The 10,381-nt window shown below is 38.8% G+C and overlaps 1 long non-coding RNA gene across 1 annotated transcript; it reads left to right on the top strand.

Moving 5' to 3' along the window:
* The first annotated feature begins 627 nt into the window (after nucleotides 1-627).
* LOC125960710 (uncharacterized) lies at nucleotides 628-10,145 on the top strand. Its single transcript, XR_007470653.1, has 2 exons — nucleotides 628-4,661; nucleotides 9,418-10,145. It is a non-coding gene; the product is annotated as an uncharacterized LOC125960710 (long non-coding RNA).
* The last annotated feature ends 236 nt before the right edge of the window (nucleotides 10,146-10,381 follow it).

Raw genomic sequence — 10,381 nt, forward strand, 5'->3', positions numbered from 1 at the left:
ATCTTTAATATGAATGAGAAATTATAGTAATTTATATTATTAATATCTCAGATCATTGGTATTCCCATAGTTAAGAAACCATTACTTTCTCCCCATCTCAGATCTTTTTTGCCTGTTAACTCCAAACAATTTTAGAAATACTAGATTGTCCATTTGTTCAACAAATAAGATCATAGTATTTCTTCACTTGACAGATGAATTATCTCAACTTAGGATTAGGTTGAGAAAAAATGTGACAAAATTTCCAAAACCTTAAAAATAACTTAAATTTTCTCCTTTATTTTTTAAGTAAAGATTTTCATTTTATGACCATCATTAAATAGAAACTCTAAAAATTATAATTGTCAAGAACTATCAGCCATTTTTTGTAATGGTTGTTTTATTTGTATAGTTTTAAATATATATACATATATACACATATATACATTATATATATAAAATTGAAATACTTATAGTATTTTGGTAATGAAACAAATAGCACCAATTTTAAATAATTTTTGGTAAATGGTACTTTGCAGTTGAATTTTGCCAATTCCATCCATACTTATTTCACTGTGCTTGCTAATTTAATCCTAAAAGTTACTGAACAACAATAAACTTCGGTCATTGCTAATTGCCTCACCTCATTTTCGAATTTAACATCACAACAATCCTCTCATAAAGCCATTATTATCATGACCATTTTGTACACAGTGACAGGTAGATTCTAAGATCTCAAGCATCCAAGGAGAAAGAAGGTAAGAAATAGAGCCTGGATTTTGGGTCACATTTTCTGAGCCTCATTTTCTGAGCTGTGTGACTTTTTACAAGTTCACTTTTCTTTTCCTTTCCTCATCAGCAAAATAAGGTAATGATAATTTCTAACATACAGTAAAACAGTATTAACTTACACAGCAAGTGAAGAGCATGTAAGTTAATGATAGGCCTATGAAAGTATCTATCCCATGATAGATGCCCAAGAAAATGAATTTCCTATTCCTTACCCAAGGTAGCACAAATAATAAATACCAGATTATGACTCAAACCCAGATTTCCTGACTCCAAGACCAAGTACTATTTTCCACATGGTTGACCCAGCCTCCATTCACATATTTAGCTAAATCCAAATGCATGCTATGGTCAATCAGAGCCTATCAGGTCAAGGACAGGGTAGCAGTGATTTGCCATACATTTGTATGATTAGAGTTTATGTGTGTGAAATTGTGTACAAGCTGCGTCCCTGTCCTTTGAAGTAAAAGGGCTTTGCTTTAGTCTCACAGGCCTCCCCTGAGTCTCAAAGGGCTGGTTCAAGAGTTAATGATTAGGAAATGTGAAGATGTAGAAACAAAGAATAGGTGTTGGTCCTGGAAACTGGTAACAATTTAGACTATAAATCCACACCATCACAGAATCACCGAACTCCCAGTTCCCTGAAAGATATAGATAAAGGCCTGGCACATATTCCTAAGTTGTTTTTACAGGAAGCAGACCTCCAGCAGATGAAAACTGCTGACCACAAGCACATAGACCCTAGACCAGTTGAAACCAGAGGGTGATGGTGCTTGAAACTTCACCTTGATGCCAACCAATCCAAGAATGGTGCACGAGCTGACCACACACCCTGCAGCCCCCTCCCTCATACTGCCTTTGAAATCCCAATTGGAGAGTCTGGGTCTTTTGAGCATGAGCTGCCCATTCTCCTTGCTTGGTGCCCTGCAATAAAAGCTCTACCTTCCTTCACCACAACCTGGTGTCAGTAGCTTGGCTTTACTGTATGTGGGCAAGCAGACCCAAATTTGGTTCAGTAACATGTACAAGATGCTGTACATGAGAGAAAGCTGCCATGGCTTGACCTCTGGAACATAGGAAGCTGGTTGCATTTCACCTATTTTCCCATTTGTGTTTCTTGGTGGTATATTGACCTTTTGTGGACACACATGCTCTTGTAAATACCGTGCACTCAGGGTGTTATATCTAGACCTGTTTATCTGCATAACCAGAGGGAGATGCACAATTTTAACAATGATGGATGTTGAGCTTCTGGAGGCCAGTGTTTGACAGTTTCAGTATCCCACATATTCCACTGAGAATTAGATTCCAGTGGAATGAAATAAGTTTTGAATATTTTCTCACAAGTATGTTCTATAAGCATGCCCACTGTTTGGCAGCCACTGTGCTAGACACTGCTGACACAGTGGGCAACAACAAGACATGATCTTGCCCTAGAGAATCTAGCAGCGTTAGTGGAGAAGACAAAAAGCAAATATCCACTGCAACAAATAATATGAGGGTGACGTACAGAGAGGATATGAGAGCCTACAATAGGGTATTTGGTTGGATCAGAAAGGTCAAAAGAGGCCTCTAGGATGGATTGAAGCTTGAATTGATATCTGAAAAATAAGTAGGAATAACCTACTTGAAAAGAGGAAGGAAGCACATTCTAATATACTAAACAGATGAGCAGAGGAACTGTGGCAGGAGGAACACGGTAAGTACAAGGGATGGAAGAAGTTACAAAGTGACTAGAATAGGAAGAATGAAGGGAATACTTGGTGGAAAATGAGGGTAACAGAAATCAAAGGGTCAAATTGTTCAGAATCTGTCGTATATGTATTATAAGAAGGAGGAAGTGTTATAATTTGGTTGTTAACTTTGGCTGCAATATGAAGACAGATTGAAGAGGGACTAATATGAAAGCCTGGAATCATGCAGTAGGAGGTGATAGAAATAAGACAACACAAATGAGAAATTTTGTAAGTTCATAATAGACGAGATAAAGAGCAGGGAGGGAGATGGAACTGTCAAGGATGAATTCTAGGTTTCTGACTTGTGCAGCTCAGGCAAATTCTCAGTAATTGGTCTACCATCTGCTTAATAGCACAGTACAGGGAGTGTGCAATATCTGAGCCCATTAGCCCCTCACTCCAAGGTGACAAGTCCCTTGTCCACTGAGCCAGTGCCTCCCCTCCTCAAAGAGGCACTTGAGATTAAACCCACTAAATCACATGCCTTGTTTTCATCATTAAATGCACAGAGTATAAGTCCCCCCAAGCCTCCAATGTCCTCTACAGCACCTTTGTATAAATGAGAAAAGGGTGACCCTGTGGGTGGATGCAGTCCCATGAGGGGGGGTGGGTTTCACCCCTCACTACCTTGCCCATGCACTGTACACAACCACTCAACCACAGCGCAGTGCCCTCTCCAAACCTCACCTAGGACCTACCCTTCCTCCACATTCCACACCCTTCCCACATGTCCCCAAGAACTGACAAACATCCTTAGACTCTCTATTTGGGGGGATATTTTCCTCTACATCTTTGATTTTAATTTAAAATGTAGCTCACCATTTTCATGTAGCCCTTTCAAATTGGTCCAAATATTTTCTCTTATCCACACACTGAAAAGCCAGGACTCCCATTACCATGGTCTTATCATTGCTCTTTCCTGCTCTTTAAATAAAAAGGCTAACTCCTAATTCCTTGAAGATTTTGTGTATTATACCATAGTTGATAAGCACATGGACTCTGAAATGTTACTCTCTGGATTCAGATCCAAACTCTCTGCCCTCATTAGCCCTGAGACCTTTGTCAAGTTACCAAACCTCTCTGTGCCTCGATGTCTTCATTTTATAATGGAAAAATAATTTTACTTAACTCATGGGATTACTGAGAATATTAATGAAATAACTTATGAAAAGCACTTAAAACAGTGTTTCACATATTTTAAGTTATACCCAATGCGTTAGGTGGTATTACTATTATTAATTAGCTATACCACTATCTTCCATGTTGCTATTCACCAACAAACTCAACAAATTTCCTGATTCACTGGACACCTCGTCATCTGAACCATCATCACTCATCATGCCAGCTGACTTCAGTACCCACATAACCAAGCACTCCAGAACCATAGCTTACCACACTCTTCTCCCATTGCCGTATCTTTGGTCATGTCACCAGCATACAGATTCATTCTCCAAAAGCATTGATTCAAACATTTTCTTTGACAGAAGCCTCCATTCAACTTTTTTTTTTTTCATTGTTCTTGCTCTGTTTTCTGACCACACGGGGAACTCCTATACAGTGATGCCTAAACTGCTTATCAAGCTATCAGTCCTCTCCTCTCTTCACTTCCATAGTATATCAGACTTAGATTACAGGGTACATTGTTTCACAAACCTTCTTACTTTTACCCTAAATTCCCTTGACCATCTGTGCTTTTGTCATCTGGCTCTAAACACCATAGTCCTATATCAACCCAACAACACTCGTTTCTTTGCTGGAGAAAATCACAGGAAGCAGGAAAAATGATTTCTTTAAAATTCATGAACAACAATGAAGTAGATCCTCAACAATGCACCTGACTTTCCACGACATTATTTCAGACATTATTTCCACACAGCTTTACTTTCACTAGGCTGCTGGATTGATGTATTAGAAAATCAGGGAGTTTTTATCATTTGGCATTATATTCTCGGCCCTAAGTTTAATTGATTTTCTAATGATCAATGATCAAATGGGCGGATACATCTGTAAAAGAATTTATAAAGTGAAATTTTCTTCACACACGTTAGTGATGGCTTTATTATCATTATTACCTTTGCTGGTTTGCAGATTTAATGGATGATTGGGCCTTTTACTGGGACAAAGGAAGACTGAATAAGACTGAGTGTGGGAGAGGAGGTAGGAAATCTTAAAGCCTGAGTAAATTCTACAATGATTACAGTTCTATTCCTAACATTTAGTGATTTTTCATCTCTAAAATTTATTTAGCTAAATGACAAAATATCAAAGACTATTTTGACAGATGCATTGACAACAGTTGCAGCAAAATCCCTGATCTTTGCTTTTACCACTCAAAGCAGATGGATCTTCAGCCACAACTTAGATTGGAAAAGAACATATTTCATTTTCACTAAATATCAATGTGATGACTAGTCAATGTTGTAATCTGTTTTGACAGTGACCAGGCAGAGTTATTTTTTTCTTAGATATGTGTGAACATGATATTAATGACACACACATCCATGAAACTTGAACACCACTCCCCTTCAAAGACACTCAAAGTGCATAACACACATTTATCCTCTAAAGAGCAAGAGGTGAGAGAGAGTAAGCACTATCGATAATATTCAAAATATAAGGAAGTTTATACATAAAAACTTACTTGATTTATCCAAAGATGAATGAAAAGAAATTGGTGGAACTCAAAAGACAGCCCAGTTTCCCAGGTTCCCAGCCATCTCTGGAAAGTCTTTTTCCCAAAATCACCCTTCCTTTTGCTGGAACTGCCATTGAAGACAATGAAATCTGGCTTCACATATCTTTTTTTTAATTTCTTAAAATTTGTCTTCTATTAAATGAACTAAAGGGATATCCTATTCTTGAATAAGAAGTAACTAGCATTTTGCTCTTGACTATCACTCCCCTCCAGAAGAGGAGAAATTTCTATTTTCAGGCAGTAAAAAAACACCATTACTTATCGAGCGCATATAATGAAAGATCAGTCTTCTTTTCACGTTTTTAATACACTGTCTTCAAATATGTCCCCAAAATACCCATCAGGTGCTTCACCCACTAAACCTAAGAATCAAACATGGCATCTGTAGACCAGAGTTTTGAGAGTCAGGCAGTCTCTTATCTGACTCTTTCAGATAGCTGCAAATAACGGAATGCTGCTTATCAGAACTCCCAACACTTTGCAGTGTATTCATTTCATACAAGAGGTCAAGGGGCAGACAGTGCTTCGGCTGCTTTTTACTTTCTTGCTGTACCATGTTTGCAATGCCTGCTTCCACAAATCAACTGTTTACTATGGAAAAAAGAAAAAAGGGAAAGAAGGCAACAGCAGACAGTGGGCAGAACCTGGCTACTTGCAGCTATAAGAGAGACTGGGCATTTGATGCATTGCTTTTACGTGAGAGGCAGGCAAAGGAAAAGGGTGGGTAGAAGAAGTATGAAATGAGCAAACCCCCAGTTTCTGCTCCACAGTCTCTCCTCTGCCTCTTCCTAACTCTATCTTGCCTGGTCAAATTAAACAGACAGCCACTGATTCAGAGAGAAAATCAGGGAGATACTTTGGGAATATAACCTAGAAAGCTTTCCTAAATTAGTTCTTCTTGAGTAATGCCTGTACAAACTCTCTGATTCCCAGAGTCATAAATTGAATTTTTTCACAAAATAGGCATCCACAGACACTGAAAGAATTAATAAAAGAGCTACACAAGCTATCCTAAAAAGCAAAATAAAAGCTCTCATAAAGGAATATCCAAGAGATCCTTGATATGGGCTATATTAAGGAACTACTTCTGCTGCATTTTTCACACTCTCAGCTTGCCTGTGGTATATGTGTTTAACAATACAGAGACCTGTAAGTAGCAAAGCCAGCAAGTCATCCTCATGAGGATATCTGTAGTCACATCTTTAAAATGACTTACTCCTCTTTTCCACTCAGGATTATCCTGCCTCTAGGAAAAAGACTGAGGTCAGAACCATCTAACATGCTAAGAATAATACAGAACAAAGTTTGAGGCACTTGTCATGTGACCTTGAGCAAGATATTAAATCTTTCTGAACTGTGCTTGTATCATCTATTAACAAGGTCTTTATAAATATACCAGAAAGAGGCTATGAATGTCAAATAAAACAACATCTGTCACTGTACATGTAAGGAATTATTAGCAATGCATTATTTCATTTCCAGAGAATTCATTAGGAAATTTAGTTAAAAGTTCTGGATGCATGAGAATGAAAGCCACTCACCAATGAAACTGCTCATCCTCTTCAAACCAAAAGATTATCGGAACAACAACTATTGTTACTCTTATTATTACCACAATTTGTGTGATTTCCCGTGTCCACTCTTTGCTAAGAATACTAGCAGCTTTGTTCCTCCTAAGAAACCCACTTTACAGATGGAGAAGCTAAGATCTGTGGGATCATCATGAGCCCAAGATGACCTTACTACTAAGTGATGGCCCTGGATTCATACCCCCATTTTTTTTTTAATTCAAATTATTTCTTAGTCCCTAGTATACTAGGTGCTCAGTAAAAGGATATGAAATTACTCCATCCCATCTTTTGTGTCTTTGAATTGTGCATCTCCTTAACTGGAATATGAGCTCTTTGACAGCATACAACCCATGAATCTGGTTCACTGCTGTATTTCTACAGCTTAGGACAGTTTTCTCAGTGGATGAATGAATAAATGATGAATGGTTGAAGGAATGTCTTATTAGAATCAGCATGCTTAGTTATAAGAGGCCTTTCTTCTGATGTTCTGGAAAATCTTTGCACAGTTTTTCCCAATCCCTTCAATTAGTAGCAAAGATTATTCACATATTGAATCATAGGAGTAAACACCTTCATACATATTTCCCTTTTTTGGGAATAATTATTTGAAAAGATCTTTGAAACATTCCTCATAGTACTGGTGTTTATAACCAATATGATGCTAGATTGGTTGCTTTAGCAATTAACAAAGTATCTAGACAACAACAGAAAATTAAATGAGATATAAAGGTATTTATACAGAATAAACACAAATATGTAAAATATTTACATTTGAGCACAGAAAAGTTTAGAAGGGACTTTTCTAAGGCCAGCAAAGGCTTGGAAGAAAGACTTCTCATACTAGGAGCACTAGTGAAGGTAGAGGATGAGCAGACACTGAGTGGATGGGAGGAAAGAACACTCAGTTGGGTGTGCCCAGTGGCTGGCTACAAGCTTGTAAGGAACGACAAAATTTGAAATGCTGCTTACTGTCAGATGGTAGAGTTATGTAGATTCTAGGCCAAGAAGACAGAATTTTACTTTAAGAAATTTTGGAGGGTGTTGGGGAGAAGATGGTGATAGCACTTTTGGTTAGACTGAATTTCAAGACATCTAACAAGGAGATAGCAAATGGCAATTGTAATACTGGATTTGAAACTCAAGGAAAAAATTTGCACAGGAGAAAGAAAAGCAGGCATCATCTCTGTGTAATTGGATGTGATGCCCAAGGGAGGTGGTTTAGAGTGGGAAGAGCAGGACTGAGGCTTGGGGGTCACGACAGGTAATGCCCAAGTGGAATGAGGATCAAAGGAAACCACGTAAGAGGCTGTTTAATAATCCAGGCAAGTGCCAGTGAAGAGCTGGTCTGGCATGATGACTGTAGAACTGGAAAGAAAGGGGAGAATAAAAAACACTTCTGTTATTGTTTATTTTTTAAATACAAAGGAAAACTGTCTAGTATGTGAATGACCAGTTTGTGTCTATGCCAGTGATTCCCAAAGCTGGCTGTCCACGGCCATCACCTGGACATGCTTTTAGTAATGCTAATTCCTACCTTAGCTTTTCCCCAGTATTGCATCTCCAAATCTGATTCAATAATTTGTGATGGGATCAAGGAGCTGGTAATTTTACAGAGCTCTACAGCTGATATCATGACCAGCCAGATGTAAGAACTGCTGGTCTAAGTAGTCCATTTCAAACCCATTCCAGCCCAGCGAACTGCGACCTTAACTGAAGTTGATATTGCCGTGCTAGGATGTTCCCCAGTGGCTTCTAGTTCAAGTTGCCATGGTGGCAGCTCACTTGATAAAGCATCCTCGATGGGCTGCCTGCCTTTTCTAGTCTCAATTTGTCTTTTCTTTACAATGTCTCCTTCACCTTTCAAATAAATGTTTTTCGTTCAGATCTTTTCCTCAGGGCCTGCTTCTAGAAAGCCCAAACTAAGACCCCTGGTTTTGAAGTGCAGAAATAGTGTTTTGGGACCAGAGTGTAAGAAGAGCACTGGACATCACAATCTAGAGGCTGGTGGCAGCAGATACAGAGATGAAGCAACAGAGCTACTATAATTAACAGTAGGAAAGACCAGTCACCAATGATCACTGCTGGCAGAGCTTCAAGAAGAAACTCCAAGTATACATTTGAATCCCACCCCTGCCAATTCCACCACAGGCACACACACAGGCACACACACAGAGACACACTTACTATCCCAGTAATTTCTAGAAGGAATAACCAGAGAATGGAAAACCAAGGAAAGACTGGATTTTTGTTAACCAAGTAAGTGGAGTGTTAGATTTTTGTGTGGTGTCTCAGTAAATGCACTATGCTTTTTCTCCCCATTGTTTAGACCTGAAAATTACATGTTACATATATAAAATACATATATATATATGCATATGGTCTGAGATCAACACAAAATATGCTAAAATGAGTATCACTTTGTTATGTTGATTTTGTTCTTCATTCAAAATTTCAGGACCATAAAATGACAATAAAATCAGATCTAAAGATGAATACATGCACAATTCTTTAGACAGTGGAGGGAAATACTATTCTGGTGTTTGCATTTGAAAAATGGTAGCAACTTTTTGAAATCTAAAGCATAGATCTGGGTCAAGCAGACATAGTGATTCTGTGGGTTGAGTGAATTTTCTCCTCTCTTCCTTAGGCACAAGTACAGTTTCCCCAGTGTGAAATGGGCTCCAGTGGTTAGTGTACAACTATGAATGCTCCAGGTTATGGGGCGCTGGCTGCTGTAAGAACATAGTTATCTACCGGAGTGAAGAAGTGCAAGAAAGAGTCCAGGAGAAGCTAGCAGAAAGGGAGCTAGAGCAAAGCAAGAGATGTAGCTTTAAAATGATATGTATACAGGGCTTCCCTGGTGGTGCAGTGGTTAAGAATCCACTTGCCAATGCAGGGGGCACGGGTTTGAGCCCTGGTCTGGGAAGATCCCACATGCCACGGGGCAACTAAGCCCATGCACCGCAACTACTGAGCCCACACGCCACAGCTACTGAAGCCTGTGTGCCTAGAGCCTGCACTCTGCAACAAGAGAAGCCACCGCAATGAGAAGCCCACACACTGCAACAAAGAGTAGACCCTGCTCGCTGCAACTAGAGAAAGCCTGTGCAGCAACGAAGACCCAATGCAGCCAAAAATAAATAAATAAAAATAAATAAATGAAAAAAATGATATGTATACATTTCTCTACTTCACAGTGTGAAAGGCTCAGGTCCACAGACCCTGTGACTGCAGCATGCTGAGTATCATCATTCGGGAGGTGAGGGGGTGATACTATCAACAAAATCTACAAGACACCAAGGTGTAGTGGCTATGCTATAGATTCCCAGTTGCACTTGGATCAAATAAAAGGCAAATGAGCTTTTGTTATGTTTACCCATTTTTCTGGAATTATTTTCTCCTCCACTAAAACCTGTTCTTTCTGTTGAAAGAAAAGTTGTGTTGATATCATACTAAATGTTTCATGCAACATATGTTTACCTCAGTCCCTCCATGCAGGAGAGAATTTAAAAGTTTTATGGGGATTGATCATGGACCCCTTAATTCATTCATTTATTCATCCATTCATCCAAACATCCAACAAATCCTTGTTGAGTACTCTACTAGATTTT

This window comes from Orcinus orca, chromosome 12 (assembly GCF_937001465.1).
Source record: "Orcinus orca chromosome 12, mOrcOrc1.1, whole genome shotgun sequence".
NCBI lineage: Eukaryota > Metazoa > Chordata > Mammalia > Artiodactyla > Delphinidae > Orcinus > Orcinus orca.